Source organism: Biomphalaria glabrata, chromosome 12 (genome assembly GCF_947242115.1).
Source record: "Biomphalaria glabrata chromosome 12, xgBioGlab47.1, whole genome shotgun sequence".
Classification (NCBI taxonomy): domain Eukaryota; kingdom Metazoa; phylum Mollusca; class Gastropoda; family Planorbidae; genus Biomphalaria; species Biomphalaria glabrata.
Window position 1 is genome coordinate 4,070,746 of NC_074722.1, and position 16,162 is coordinate 4,086,907.

At 38.1% G+C, this 16,162-nt stretch overlaps 1 protein-coding gene across 5 annotated transcripts in view; it reads right to left on the bottom strand.

Annotated features, from left to right (window-relative positions):
- LOC106053057 (tripartite motif-containing protein 45-like) overlaps positions 1 to 16,162 on the bottom strand; it is an 81,971-nt gene that overhangs the window by 53,380 nt on the left and 12,429 nt on the right. The window contains exons 1-2 of one of the 5 annotated variants that reach the window (XR_008774014.1): positions 4,467 to 4,705; positions 2,674 to 2,837 (exon numbers count right to left, since the gene is read on the bottom strand). The exons of 3 other annotated variants lie outside the window; for them this stretch is intronic. The gene's annotated coding sequence lies outside the window, so the exon portion shown is untranslated. Of the gene's footprint in view, positions 1 to 2,673; positions 2,941 to 4,466; positions 4,706 to 16,162 lie in introns of those variants that run through there. One more of the 5 variants, XR_008774013.1, reaches the window with a different exon arrangement.

The following is a 16,162-nucleotide window of genomic DNA, read 5'->3' on the forward strand; positions in this document are numbered from 1 at the left end:
CGAAAGTGAGCTCCAACTTCAGGTTTGTTTTTGTAATGGTCAGTGCAGCAGGGATGCGTCTTCCGTTTGAGATAATAGACATGAATTCGAATATCCAGCGATCTTGAGTGTTTTCTTTTTTATATAAACAGATCTATATTTCAGATTTATTCTGTTTCTACAATGGTTTAGTGACAGAACACTAAGGAGACTAGTAGAATTAATTAGTTAATGTCATATTCACCCATTTATTTTGTATATAAACCGATCTATTCATTCATATTTAGCCTATTCAGTTTCTACAAAGTTTCAGAGACAGAAAACTACGTTGAGTATTAGAATAACGTCATCATCCTCCATTTATTGTATCGCCTCCCCCCGATCCACACACACAAAAAGAGAGGAGTATTATATAAACTAGCTGGATAAGGGGGGGGGGGGGAGGGGGACAGGCGTCAATTTTTAAAAATCTTTATTTTGGGGCTTAGAGGAAAATCCATTATTAAAAGTTTGAGAACCATTGTTTTAGGCCTACGCTCTTCTAAATGGAAGAGCCATCAATCTTGATGTTGAACTTGAGAAAAAGATAAAGATGTTTTCAAATATTAAAAAAAAAAAATATGTTACCACGAATGGATCTTATTTGGCTACAGTAACGCCTACTACCTTTATCCATTAATTTTTACACTAATTACTTTTTACTTCCCACATTTCTAAATGAACGCAAGGTATTGTTATCTGGCATTAGGGAAGTGTCATCATAGTAGTGTGATTTCAGATTTATTCATGAAATATGATCATAAATTGTTTTTCTTATAGAATGGAGGCTGAATCAGTAGCGTGTATTTCAATATACTAGTCGACCGGCGGAGTAGCATACGCCGGCCTTGGGCCACAGCAACCTATGCCTATGCCTTGGGCCACAGCAGCCTATGCCTATGCCTTGGGCCACAGCAACCTATGCCTATGCCTTGGGCCACAGCAGCCTATGCCTATGCCTTGGGCCACAGCAACCTATGCCTATGCCTTGGGCCACAGCAACCTATGCCTATGCCTTGGGACACAGCAACCTTTGCGTCCGCAGTGTTCCCACACTTTCATAGGACCTGCGCTAATTCTAGGTGTATAAGTTGTTAAAGTAAACCATAACTAGCCACCATCACTCAGCCACCACCACCACCACTCTGCCACCGCGCTTGCCTAGCTTGATAAAAACGGAATGAGTTTGAATGAATATTAAGAATTCAAAGCGGCTGACGTTGTTTCCTCGTCCAACATGTTTTTCCACTTTAACAAGACGCTCAATAAACTCACCAAGTGAAAAGCAGCAAAGGTAAGTTTAGAAGTTCACTCCAGAGAATGGAGCAGCCATAAGCTATACAGGTAGATTCTATTCCAAATTTGAGATCTACGTTGGGTTCCCACGGCATGCTAGACAGATGCGCTGGTCTGACACACTTGTAACACTGAAGAGGTGTGCCATTACTTCTGGCCAGGATTTTTAGTTTAGTAGGTCCAAACTCTTCAACTAAGAAAGCGTATTCCGTCATATAGATCCGTAGGCTTATGGAGGAATATAACCTTATCTTATAAATTACAGACGTTACTTCAAGAATTTTATAACGTCCTACCCTAATCCATCTAGTCATGCATGTCATTGGTTTTCATGGCTGATTCAGGCAACCTATTCCATGCTTGAATCGCTTCTAGGGAAGGAGGAGGACTAGCATATGAAATGGGCCTTCGGTTTCTGCGAAGGTTGTATTTTTAAAAATTAGGTTATTTGATCTGTATCTGTAAATTATGGTTCATATTATGGTTTAGTCTTCTGTGCATTATTATTACTTTACTTTCTGTCCTGGAGAGTCCAGTCTCTAAGTTTGATGTATTGATCCAATGCATTGCTCTAGTTAAGTGTGAGTAGACTTTCTTTCATGACACTACTTCTCTATGTCGTGTGTTTTCTGGTTATAAAGCTTATTCATCTCACTATGTCTGGTACAAAACGTGTACTCTGTATTTCTCCCACTTCCCATTCTCGGATCAACTTTCCACAATTAATTCATTAACACCTAAATCAGCAAAACAAACAACAACAACCAATTGGTTAATTAACTAGTAGTAAATAATTAATTTAGTTTCAAATAGAAACATATATTTTGTTCAATATTGATATATGTGGCAGTAATTATGCGGTTCTTTCCCTTATAAAAGCTTTGTTTTAAAAGAAGTATGTTTTTAGGTTTTATATTTTGCTTGTTGCGTTCTAATTTCTTATTATTTAAGTGAAATATTTCTGACATGAATATTTTTATGTGGGTTGGGGAGATTATTTGTTCACCTCTCTCAGGAAGTGACATGCTGGCTTCTCACTCGAAGTTCGAATAGTTCTCTAGTTGTTACTGTTTTGGCGCCATCATCGCTTATATTATAACACAAATACATGTACACTTCCATGCACACATACACTTTTACACACACACACACACACACTTGCACGCATGCCTTGACTCCCATACACACATACATTCATAAACGCAAAAACTTGCACGCACACTCAGAAATTAAAGACCAACCTTACGATCGTTTTTTGAACACCAAGACTTTTTATATGTAGCAGACGATAATTTAAAATTAAAAACTCAACTTCAAAACAAACAAAAGAAACGAAACAAAAGACTATATTCCACCAACCTTTTCCTGCCAATTTTAGCGATCAGATCTGCGTCATCCATAACTGAGAGGCGAATCAATCTTTACACGTAGTTGTTTTGTTTTTAGTTCTTCACTTCTCTTTAGTCTTTGAATGGAACAAATTCACAAACTAATAGTGTCACGTGATATTGTTAACTCTTTACCTTCAGAAGTTTTGAAAGAAACGTTTTAAAAATGTGTAACACTTGTGACGAAAGTTCTAGACTAGCCAATTATTTGCTGACAACTTTTCTTATCTTCTTGTCCCTGTCAGCAGATACAGAATACTTTTAACTCTTTCTCTCCTAATAGACGATCCCAACGTTGATTTGACCCCATTAAACTAAATTGATTTTTGGATTTCTAAACGTAAATTTGTGTTCTGTAACAAGAGCATGCATTCCCCTATAGTTCGATACCAAGTGTAACATTTTCTGATATCAAACAAAAAAAGGTATTGAATTTTAATCCTGGAAAGTGAAATACAAAATGAGCGATACGAATAATTCCATAATTAGGGAGAAAAGAGTTAACTCACTAAGTAAGCTTTTTGACTACCTTAATAATTATGTGCCATTAGAGAATTGAATCAATTCCATTTTAAAAACAAGGAACTTTTTTCTTATCTAATTGGGTTCTCATGTTAAAATTATTAATTATAACCGATACATTTTTCGCTGCTAGAAAATGAAATCCTAAAATACAAATAAAACAAGCATTTTTTTTAAATTTGAAAGCCCCGAGGAGTGCTAATTATTAAAATAAAATAAAACTGATGACTGTGAGATTTCTCAATATGAACTTTGGTATCTGATAATCTAGATCGATATGGGCTGCCAAAAGCTTAGCTAGATGTCTTGCATAAAGCTCAAGCTGCCTTTAAAAACAAAAACACTCTCTGCCTAGATGTATGCATCTGTGTTGAAAGATAATTTATATCTTTTTGCAATCTTTCGGAGTTTCCCGGTGTCGTTTGAAACTTCTACCCATAGAGTTATGCCCCTTGTATCTTCCGGTGCAACCGGTAAGCTATAAATACAAAACTTCAAATATTTTGGTTTTCAAAGTACACTGTACCTTCCTTCGCCCATCGCCTGGTCGTGTAAATATAAACATTCTAACAGATCTGGCAGCCACGGATGAGGTCACCGAAGTTAAAAGCTCTAAATATAGATCAAGATATCCAAGAAACGAAATATCTCTACTATCTCTTCTAGTCACTAAGAAGTTTCGGTGATATGGATTATCACAGTTCTAAAGAATACTGGGAAATGAACCGATAATGAAAAAAAGTATAAGTAAATAACTAGAAGTTATGATTTTAAAAAGATGGTGGTTTCTTAGGTTCTAATGCAGACCTATATTATTTTTTACATAAGTACAATTAATTATTTAAGTGACCACATGGGCCTACCTACACGACATTGTCAGATTATAAGAATCATTTATAATTTAAATTTATATTACCAAACGACAAACGTAAATCTATATTGTAAGAACGCCTTACGAATGAAAAGTATTGATCGGTACCAATAGACACATAGATGTTGGTCTGAAAGAGCTGCTTACTGTTTTATAGTTAATTAAGTTATAATCAATACGTCATCATTCTTAAGTTGGCTATGCAAATAACTTTATCGAAAAGTTTCATCCAACTGAGTAATTATAATTATTCTAATGAATGAAAATGTGTACTAGGCATACATGAACGAAACAAAAACTAGTTTAAGACTGAAATAAATGTTTTAAACGAGACTGCCGGCCAGTCAGCACGTGTATTTGAAGGTCAATACCTGATGAATCTGCTCCCACCGTGAAAACTGTGTCAGAACTGAACATAATCCACGTGAACAAGGCTTTGTCCAAAACTACGGAGGATCTTCGAAACCAACGGACACAGAAAACATAAGAATCGCAAACACAACGCGGTCCGTTTTATCCCTTCCGGGTCTTTCTGGCGTCCCACTCCCTCTCTTAGCCTTCCTCTCCCTTCGGAGTAGTGAATGAGTGAGCAGACGTGTCGAGGTTAGACAAGGGAGAGAAGTCAAGAAAAAAATATATAAGGGGAGAGAAGCGAATAATAAATTCGCCGTTAGTGCGGTAAACGCGCTGAGCGAAGGCTTCCAGTCGGAAGAAGTAAAAAAAAATGTGTGTGTGTGTGGGGGGGGGTAATGGGTGGGGCTGTCTGTGATTCAGGTGCTATCAGTAGAGACGCTTGATTAACTCCCACCCCCCTTGTTGGTGCCAGTAGGCCTAAGACTAGATATAAACGTAGGTGTGTGTTTTTTTTTTTTTAAACCCAAAAGTTTTGAAGAGATGACACTCTAGCTAGCAGACCATCAGACAACCAATTGGATAATCAAAAAATTATAATATAGTTACATTTTTCAACAGCACACATCATCAGTGTACTTAATCAAAATTATTGGCAGAAAATATATATATTACCTTTACCTATCCCTTAGTCTGTTGGACCGTTGGGGCAACAAGCAAGACTCGTCGACCGTCTTTCTCCATTCCTCCCTTTCCTTTGCCCTGTTTAGAATCTCTTTCAATGGCAGGCCCGTCCATTTTTTTATGTTGTCTTCCCATCGCTTTTTCTGTCTGCCTCTTCTTCTTTTTCCTGGTACTATTCCCTAAAGGAAGGTCTTTGCGAGCCCCGAAGATCTTGTAATATGGCCATAGATTTTGAGCTTGCGTTTTTTCGCTATAGTTAGCAGGTCATCATCGGGTCCGATCGCTGCAGTAACCCTGTCTCTAATCTCTTGGTTTGTGATGCGGTGTTTGAACGTGATACCAACGACCCTTCTGTAGCAACTCAATTCCATTGCTAGGATCCTCCTCTCTAGCTCTGCAGTCAGCCTTTTATAAGTTATAAGCCTTTTTTTTCAAATTATTTTATATTTTAATTATCACCTACTCACAATCAAACACACCAACAATCATTTACCCTTCAGTATTACCTCCCTCATTTAGATCTAAACGGGTGTAATGATATTTTGACGGACAGCCAGAGTTGGATTTACCTATCGCGAGCACGTTGCCCTGCCTCATCGTGGCCCTCGCGTGAAAACGGCCAATAGAGGAAGTGGCTAGGCAAAATGGGTAGCAACACAAGACTCCCGTGGGGATGCCCACGGGTAGACGAGAGTCCACCCATTGCACGGGCGGGGTTGTAAAAAAGTCCCCACGAACACGTCCCACATCCAGGCGCTGTTCCTCAAAGGGACCGTTACATAAATGGCGGGTCCCGCACAGCTAGCTTGGTACAACGAAGGAAAATGGCGGAGGCTCCCGGTGCCCTCGGCCTTCGGCCATGTGCAGCCAAGCATGCGTCGGGGGCCAAAGGCATTGGAAACAGCAATGTTTTACATAGGCATTGACTCGGGTCTCTCTCAAACAGAACTACGTTCTCACAGGTTTTTTTTTTTTTTTTACTGTTTGGCGTCCAAACAGGGTTTTTTTCAAACTTAGAACTCGAAGAGCCTTCGGCTCAGCTCTTGGACATCAACAAGGATTTACCTATAGAGGAAATAAGCACTAGTTTAGTGGACCCCCCCCCCTCCAGAAAAAATGGTTCCAATGATATTTCAACAATTTTGGGACAAGAGCAAAGGCAAAAAAAAATGGTCTTGTTAAATGTTGTAGAGGGCCGTTGGTTTATAGCACCATACTGCTTGTAGACAACTAAACCGACCGCTATAAGCGAATTAGATTTTAACTTTTAAAACTTTAAATCACTTAAATAACTTCTTTGCGTACGTAGTACTATATAACTTTTATTACAATATAGACAAAATGAAGTTGAGATAGATGAAATAAATGAGGTAGACTTTAGTAGTAATGTAAAATTGTATTTTGAGCAAAATCTAACTCTAAAAACACGTCTTTACACTCTGACAGCGTTGGGTCGTCTGGCGTACTGATCGCAGCTTACCACAGTGCCACTTAACTTGCATCATTCTATAGGACTGACCTTAAATGAATGTTCCCTCTCAACAACTAACAATAAATACTCCCTTTCTTCATAATCTAGGAAACATACAAACACACACATACAGACACTTCATAATACAATGGGAGTAGGGCCTCATCTAGTCCAAATCATGTCCTGACTACAACTAGTACAATAGACCTTTATACTAACTATACCATAGGACTGGAAGGATTCTAACAATTGGCAGCTGGTCGGCAGTTTAAACCAGAACCTTATAAGTTTAGGTTGCATGTTTTCCTTTTCAAAATAACTTTTTTTTGACATTGACCTAAAATTAGTATCTAAACAATGCTTTAATGTTAAAAATAGAAGAAAAAAAGTGGATATGCAAATTCGCGCACATACTAAGTTGGTTGGTGCCCTGGTCAGTCTTGACCATTGTTTCGCTGTATTTAATGTACCATTTTGTACCATGAAAAATTTAGTGCTTCCATTTTAGAAGTAACATTTTTTTTTTACAGCAGAAGAACAGGATTTTCATGTCACTATTACATCTTCAATCGAAGCCACCAACTAGATCAAGTTGGCCACACTTTGATTAACCCTGTTTAGTAAAGTATGGCTCCCTTGCCACGCACGTGGTATGCGCTTTGGACTGTCGTCTAGATGGTTCTGGGTTTGAACTCTGTGTCTCTTTCCAATTCTATCCCGTTCCATCCCTAGTGAGGTTTGGGCTAGACTGTAATAATCGATCCTCAAAGAACTTCCGAAATATGCCAAACAAACAAATCAAAAAAAGATTCAGAACACCCTGAAAAAGAAAGCTGTTTAACTGCGTGTTAAAACTCTTCTAGGCTATAAATAAAATTTTAAAGATACGATTCGATAAAGTCCTATGCTGTCTGTGATATGGGACCCCATATAATCAACATTAGGAAATTTTTGGCTTGCTCTTTCTTCAAAATGATTGAAAATATTCCTGAAACCATTTTTGGGGGCCCCAAGCAAGTGGGGGCCCTAAGCTATAGCCCTGCACACGTCTCAGTTTAAGTTATTTTTATTCTTCCAGATTGCATAAGGCTTCAGATTCTTTAAATCCAGCGCTAATCAGTCTCACCACATCACGTGACTGGTTGGTTGTTGATCTTGTTGATGACGACATCTTTAAAAAGAAACAACCGAGAATGTCTTCACTTTGTCTTGCAAGACATTATCTGTGTGACTAAGACTTGCACATGTTTCAATTAGAAATATTTACCATTACCTGTGAAATATTTACAAGCGTCACTCCCACGTTGACGTCTGGCCAAAAAGTTGAATGGAATTTAGTTGGCAGTTATCACCCTTTTTTTTTCTGTCAAGGGTTCTCCATTTGGCATTATGTCTCTGATTCTTCAATAGACTGGATATGCAGAGTGGACTGACAAAAAAGACACCACTTCTGTCACTCGAATAGGGCTTCGGTTAATGATACTTGTAAGGAATATGTAAAGCTTTCTCTTTGAAAGAAACGATAGCAGGAGCTTTGGTGACCTTTGACCTACATCTTTTGTGACATTGAACTCGCATGCAGTTATCGTCTGCCGGAGGTTTATTTTAAAGCAGTGTTTCTCAAACATTTATTGGTGGCGAAATAAAATGTCGTTAGCGCTCCCGTTAGCAAGCTAGGGGGCCTAGGGAAGCCCTATAGCCTCCCGCGATGAGGTCTTGAAAGATTTTTAGGAACGCGATGAAAAGATATTATTATAAGAAAATTTTCCGAATTTTTTTTTTACAACTCTTTTATCAATTCACTCTGTCTGTATGTCTGTCTGGTACAAATTTTTCCCTCTTCATAGTCTCGGATCAAGTTGAAAATTTTCACTGACGATGACAACATGAATCAATGATGAAAAAAAAAATTGTTAATTAAAGAAATCGTACAATATTGAGAGATATTGCTGTAAATATTGAGTTTCTTTTGTTTTTATTTTAAAACTTTTATTTTAACTCTGTCTGTTTATTTTGCATATATATTTACAATATATTTGGAATCTAAATAAATGTCATGAACCTTCATTTATACTAGTAGGTTTAATCTTTAGCATTTTTTTCCGAAATAGTGTATTATAGATAATTTGTAAATTGTGTTTTATATACTCAAAAAGGTTCCTTCTGGAGATAGTATTGCAGAGACAGGGGGGTTAGTCTTCATCCAGCTAAAAGGTCTGGTAAAGTCCCTGCCCCAAGTATTTTCCTGCGTTCTGAGCTGCAGAAATTCTTTCTACTGGCGTCTACAACGCCTTATGCTTGTAGTAAGAAATGCGCATGTCAAAAAAAAATTGTATGTGTAAAAAGGGGAAAGAGCCGATCTTAAAGTGTTTTCTTGCAATCAAGGCTGAGAAATGCATTCTCCTGGCGTCTATGCGGGATGCGTGGTCGAGAGGCTTAGTGCGCTTGAACTTGGCTTGGCTTGGCTACCTATGAAGGGGACACGAGGTTCGACACCCGACTCGGGCAGAGTTGTGTTTACTGAGCGCCTAAGGGCAGCACGGAAAACCTTCTCCCAGATACCCCCTCCCCCAAACTGGTCCACAAATGAGATTAGACCATAACGCTCTTAGCATGCTATAAGCATGAAAATAGCGCTATATAAAAGCTATAATTTATTTTATTTAGAACGCACTATTCATTCTAGTAAAAAAAAAAAAGTCGCAGATCAAATGAAGTTTACTAAAGAAGGAAACAGAACTGGCATATACAATTAACTTTACCTTTTACCTATCCCTTGGTCTGCTGGACCGTTGGGACACCTTGCAAGCTTTGTCTATACTATACTTTCTCTATACTCTATACCAGGAGTTCTCAACCTGTGGATCGCGACCCTCTTGTGGTTCGATTGACCATTTGCCAGGGGTCGCCTAAGACCATCGAAAATATGGATTGAAGAGTTTAAAAAGTTGAGAACCGCTGCTCTATACTATTTAGCGAGGGAAATACTTCAGCTACGTCTGATCATTGTAAGATCAACTTCCTGTTATGTAAGACATCCTTCCGCTACCTTTTTCCTACATAGCTATATACGAGAGGCGGGAGAATTTCGATCATTTCGACATAAGTCGAATTACATAAGCGGAGACGTTTTAAAATGTCTTCTTCAAAAAATTGATTCTGTTGCTGACGCCTCTCACAAAAACGGTAGACATTTTGAAAGGTATAATCAAAGCTTATCTAAGAGGAAAACTCCACACTTACAACTATATCTCTTAATACTGCATAAGTTATGTTTAAGTTATTTCCCTTATTTGATATCAAACAAAATAATTAATTACCAATAATTAATTGACTAACTGGTTAATTTTTTTTTATTGATTCGTGTCTTGTCTGTGCCAGTTAATTATTATGCAAAGTTTCAACTTGATACTTGACCGAAAATGTGTGTTGAATAAATAATGTGTTCCAACTTTTTACCAGACGACAAATGGGATTGATAAAAAGCTTTTTTTTTTTAAAAAAAGGCGTCTATTGAATTACTATTGAAATTTTGGAAACATTGTGAATAGTATTATTTTATTTGACTAATAGTTAAAAATAGAATGATAACTACAATACAATTTTATTTTACCGGCTTCCTTACCCAACACACACACACACACACACTCACTCATACACACACACTCACTCACACACTCTCACTCACTCACACACACACACTCTTACTCACACACACACACACACTCTCTCTCTCTCACACACTCACTTACACACACACACACACTCACTTACACACACACACACACACTCACACACACACTTTGTTCAGGATGTCGCGCCCCCTATAGGAGGTAGAGCCTCTCAGTTTGAGAAACGCTGCTTTAAAATTGTATTCTCGTCGTCTGCAAATCCTGCTATCTCGACGATTCGCAATCAAACGAGCAACTCAAAGAGGCCAAATGTTTATTTTAAATCCATTTATATTGTACCGGCATGAACTCTTTTATCTTCTTCATTATTTTGTCCACGTTCTGACAGAATTGTTCATTTCTCACATTTGTACATTCTACCCTGTCATGATTAAACCTCAATAACATTTTTGTTTGTAATTTGGAAACGTTACTTTTGGTAGAGAATTTTAGGAGAGTACATGTTCTTTTATAGAACACAAATTATAGTCTCTAAAACCAGAAATTAATTTAATTTAGTATGGTCAAATCAACGATGGTATCGTTAATTAGGAGAGAAAGAGTTAAACACCAGCTACGCTCGTCGATTTCTTCCCAAGTTATATATTTTGATCTGTATCCCCTCCCGTTTTTTTTTTCGTTTTCATTTCACTTCCATTGAAACGGTCCAACATTTTGACTCTTCCCTAACATACTTTAGGCCCGTGAATTCTAGTGTCTCTTACCAATCGTAACGTCCTACTTTACACCCCAACTTTCCACTCCAACCCATTTTTTTAAATTTTTTTTTTCGCCGCTTACTTCTGAAAGTTTTTTTTTTTTAATAAGCAAAATAAAAAATAATTTAAAAAAAAAAACGTATACAAGGGAAAGAACCGCACAGTTATTGTCATATTTCTAAATACTGCCAGAGTTATTTCCTTTTCTTTATAAAAAAAAGTAATTAATTACCACTAATTAACTAACTCATTGGTATTTTTTAAAATTGAATCACATGTTGTCACCGACAGAGAAAAATTGTGCACCTTGATCCGAGGCCGGAAAATGGGAGAAATAACGTGTGCAAGATCTGTACCAGACAGACAGAGTGAGTTTATGTACGCTTTGTACAAATAATATATGTTTCTCTTTACCACGCCTTCTGACCTCTGACATGGCCATGTTAAATCTACTTCACTATGAGCACGGGCGATAACACGGACTACTCTACTACTAGAAGGTTAAGATATAGAGGTTAGTTCCCTTACAGAAAAAAAAATATCTCGTTACTCCTTAAAGTCTTGGATATCATGGACGTTGCTAAGATAAACATTTATACTACCTTGACCGCGAACAAAATGAGAGCTGTTATCGAGAACAGGTGGTTACAGAAGTAGTAGAAGCGCTAGAGTAGTGTTTATCCATGGGAAAAAAATCGTTGATGTGACCTATATATTTTTGTATCTCAACGAAAGTAAAAAGTTCTGTTAAAGTAAAAAAAAAAATCTTTGATTTAATTCCAAATGTGTAAAGTAAATTAGAACACGAGCAGTACATACTAGCGATACGGTGGTTTGTCAGGATTTTTTTATAGAAATATTGTAAGACAGATAGATAGATAGACAGACAGACAGACAGACAGATATGATCCTGATCATTTCCATCCCTTGGTTCCCATTGAGTTTAGCAATTTATCTAATAACAAAATGAAATAAACCCTTTACCTCTAAACATATTAACCAATCGGGGTCTACTATTGAACATTGACGCATTGTAGCAGCATTAATAATGAAAGATATTTGTATGGTGTGATGGATGCCTGTCTGTCTTGTAGTCAATTGTTGAGGACTGTCAGATTACGACAGATTACTCTGCAAGTGTATGAGTTTCTTGTTCGGGTGTATTCCAGTGCAATTTACACACAAGCAAAACAAGCACCACCGGTTTTAACAGTTACGAGACGAGTCTGAAACTCCGTTGAACAGTTTGAATAGTGTTAAATCGACAAAAGGCCACAGTCGATGTCTCTGTCTATAAAATACGTCCTAACCCTATAGAATCCTATCACCAACTGATTTTCTGTCTCTAAGAAGCCTCCAGCCCAGGGGTTATCAACCTGTGGGTGGCGACCCCTTTGGGGGTCGATTGACCATTTGCCAGGGGTCGCCTAAGACCATCGAAAATATGAATTGTTATTGTCTACCCTACAATTCTGTATTTGTGTATGGGGGGGGGGGGTCGCGGCAGAGTGGGGGATTGTAAAAAGGGGTCGCCGAGCTTAAAAGGTTGAGAACCGCTGCTCCAGCCCAACTAATCCCAAGCGTCACTGGTCACGTTGAAAATGCGTCTATAATAGTGTGTCTCTGTATGATTGGAAATACAAACTAAGTGTCTATCAATGGATTACATTTTAATAATATTGTAACTAATTGCTTGTCACGAAAAAAATGTAGATCAGTAAGAACGTACAGAGGCGTAGGCGTAATGGGCGGGTGTTGCGAGCTGCACTGGGCATCAGGTGGTGAGGGGCCTCAACATTCCCCCCACCCCCAGAATGAATTAATTTTGTGAGCCGCGATCCCTTTGTAAAAAGACCATGACCCGTCAATACTACGTTAAACTCTCGAGCAACTTACAAGTGACGCCCCTTCACGTGTGGGCATCTCAAAGGAGTGGAAAAAATAAAAAAGAATTGGGGAATAACAAAATAAAATCAATTTCTTAGAGCTGGTGAAAATATTGCTACTAAATAAACGTCGTGCAAGCTGGCATACAAAAACAAAGATTGTCACTTCAGGACTTCGCAATTCAAATGACGGCATTCAAGACTTTGCAAAGTCTAGTCCCTGGAAGGGGGAGACGTCGCTAAAATATGTATTTAGTTTTGCGAAAGGCTCAGAGGTGGAGACGAGTAAAGAATTATTTGCCACAAGAGAAAGATACATGACAAATATGATGGAGGTTCTGTACCGACACACATAAAAAGAACTAAGGATGAGATGGTATATTTCCTTGGGCCGGATAGTACAAGAAATAATCACCCGATTTGAGTAACTTCTTGATTTGGGAGGGTAAAGATATATTCTAGAAATATAAAAAGATTTTAGAAATAAAAAATCAACCTTTGGGTCAGGATTTTGTGATTTTACCATCACAAAAGAGATACAAGACACCAACAGCAAAGACAAACAGACACAAACACTCTTTTGTTCCCCTGGCAATCAAATCATTAAAAAAAAACCAACTCTTCACGTGCAAATTATGAGTGAGTCTGGTGTGAATTATACTGTTTTTTTTGTTTGGTGTAATGCACAAATTGTAAGACAAATTGCCTTACGGATAAAAAAGATTATTATTCTTATTATATATATATATATATATCATGGGCGTAGCCAGGGGGGGGTTCTTGGGGTTCAAACCCCCCCCGAAATGAAATTCCCCCCCCCCCCACGGAATTAAGTGACTGATTTTTGCTTTCATTTTGTTTATTTTAGGTGAGATTTTAATACTAAATCATCACTTACCACAGCACAGCCGAGGCAGTTTTGAGTTAAAAACCCTCTACCAGGGGGTTTTGAGTTTAAATCCCCCTACCAGGGGGCTTTGAGATTTTAAATCCCCTATCAGGGGGTTTTGAGATACAAATCCCTCTACCAGGGGCCTTTGAGTTTTCAATAAAAAAAAAAAAGTAAATTACACACTATAAAATCTATGAGCGTAGCCAAAGGGGTTTTGAGTTTAAATCCCCCTCCTCCAGATGATTTTTCTTTAACGTTTAAAACCCCTCCAGATGGTTTTGAGTTTAAAATTCCCCTACAGAGCGTTTAGAGTTGAAAACCTCTCTCTTTGATATTATTTTAAAGCAAACTACAGTCACCAAATTCTATGATCGTAGCTAAATGGGGTTTTGAATTAAAAACAAAACAAAAAAAACCCCAGAGATTTTTTAGTTTAAAACCCCTCAACAGATGATTTGACGAAAAAACGTTCCTTTTCCATATAAAATCTAAATCGAAATACAGGCATGTAATTCCAAGAGCTTAGTCAAGAAAGGTTACAAATTTCTACCAGTGGCTTGGGCTCCATTAATTAAATGTGAATAGTCTTCTGCCGAAATTGAAAATCATTAAATGTGTCTCAACAAAGATGGCTAAGACAGATTTTAGGAGTCAGTCATAGAGATTGGGTCTAATCAAAGAAATCATATGCCGAACTGGGAGTCGAATCCTTAGTAAGGTTGTGACAGAGCGTCGCATGAGGTTTTGCGGGACATGTTTTCCGACAAAATGAATTACGCAAAATAAGAGTTGCGGAAACAGCTTGCCGGAAAATGCGCCGAACGGCACGAGGGTGTCTAAGTCAGTAAGAATAGCACATTAGGTAAGTCAGTAAGAATAGCACATTAGGTTTTTGAAATAAAACTTTTTAATAGCAAGATAATGCACTGCGAACTCCCCCAGACCCCCTTGCTAGCAATGGCGGGGAGTCTACAATAAACAATAAGCGTCTTCCGAAAGGGTCAGAATGTAATAAAGATTAATTATGTACACACACACACACATATATATTTTTTTTTTCGCGGGGGGACCCCCCCCCCAAAACCCTCCCCGAAAAAAAATCCTGGCTACGCCCATGATATATATATATTGCCTTCGCAACCATAGAATTCCCGGATTTAGTTTCTCCTGCATTGTGTTGTCACAGTTTCTTCTGAAGCCTTTGCTCTTCAAAAGTCAGGACTATAGGAGCTCTTGATTTTAATCAGAAAATATAGGTCACATGATTCATAACTGCCATTTTTTATCCTCTCGGTAAATGTGTTGAAAAAAAAAAGTAAAGTTCCCTTTTCAGACCTTGCGATAGTGCAGATGATGTAAAGGTCATCTGTCCCCATGGCCAATGGTTAGCGAGAGTGTCATGTTGCCAGCACAACGACCTACCGCAATTACTATTCCCAACTTAAGTCAGGTACCCATTAAAACCGGGCCCTAGAAATCCCGAAATTAAAAATCATATTCTTCACTTAGATTCGAACCAGTTACCACGGCTCAGAAGTCAGGCGCTTTACCCCTCAATCCCATTCTAAATGTGTTAAATATGCGCGACATTTCACCATTCTAAATTTGATCAATAACTATTGGCGATGAACGAGTATTACGGCTGAGTTATTTTGTTTAATGAACAAGAACTGGTTGAGAATACAAAAAAAATCTATTGTATGTTTAGCAAGGAAAGATTGTACATAGTTAAAGCCTTTGACATAGCAAACATTATCTACATGTGCTTCTAATGTTCTTCACAGACCGGCCATTGAAATCCGTTTCAATGGTGAATTGTGTGATGTAGACTCAAGAATAAAGCATGACTGTAACTCAAAATGCTGGAAATGTCTAGGCGTCGGAGCAGGCGTATCTCCGGACCTACCAGCTGGTCAGAGGCGGCCTTAGCAGTGAGCGACGCCCTGAGCGAGTGTCATAAAGGGCCCCGATTTTTGTACGCTAGGCTGACAGTGACAAAAGATTTTCTTTATAGCGGGGGTCCCATCAGGCTTGGGGGGCCCCATCAGGCCTATGGCGTTTGCCACCCCAAAAGCCGTCTCTGAGCTGGTTGATTGGAGGCACGGATGGATGCGAACTTATATTGTTTTCAAATGTCACTAGTAAAGATTTGAGAAACACTGAAGTCAGAAATATACGTTGCTTTGTAAAAAAAATTATCGATGTTTTGAGATTGCCGCCTTAGGCAACAAGAACCCTAGGTACGCCACTGAGAACACGCAAGATGAGCTTTATGCTTTGAACATTATCTTATCATGTACAGCCTGTTTTAAAAAGAAAAAATACTCGTTGAGACTTTTAACTTAAATATTTTTTCTGGAATAGAACAAAGGGAAAATACCTTTAAAATATTT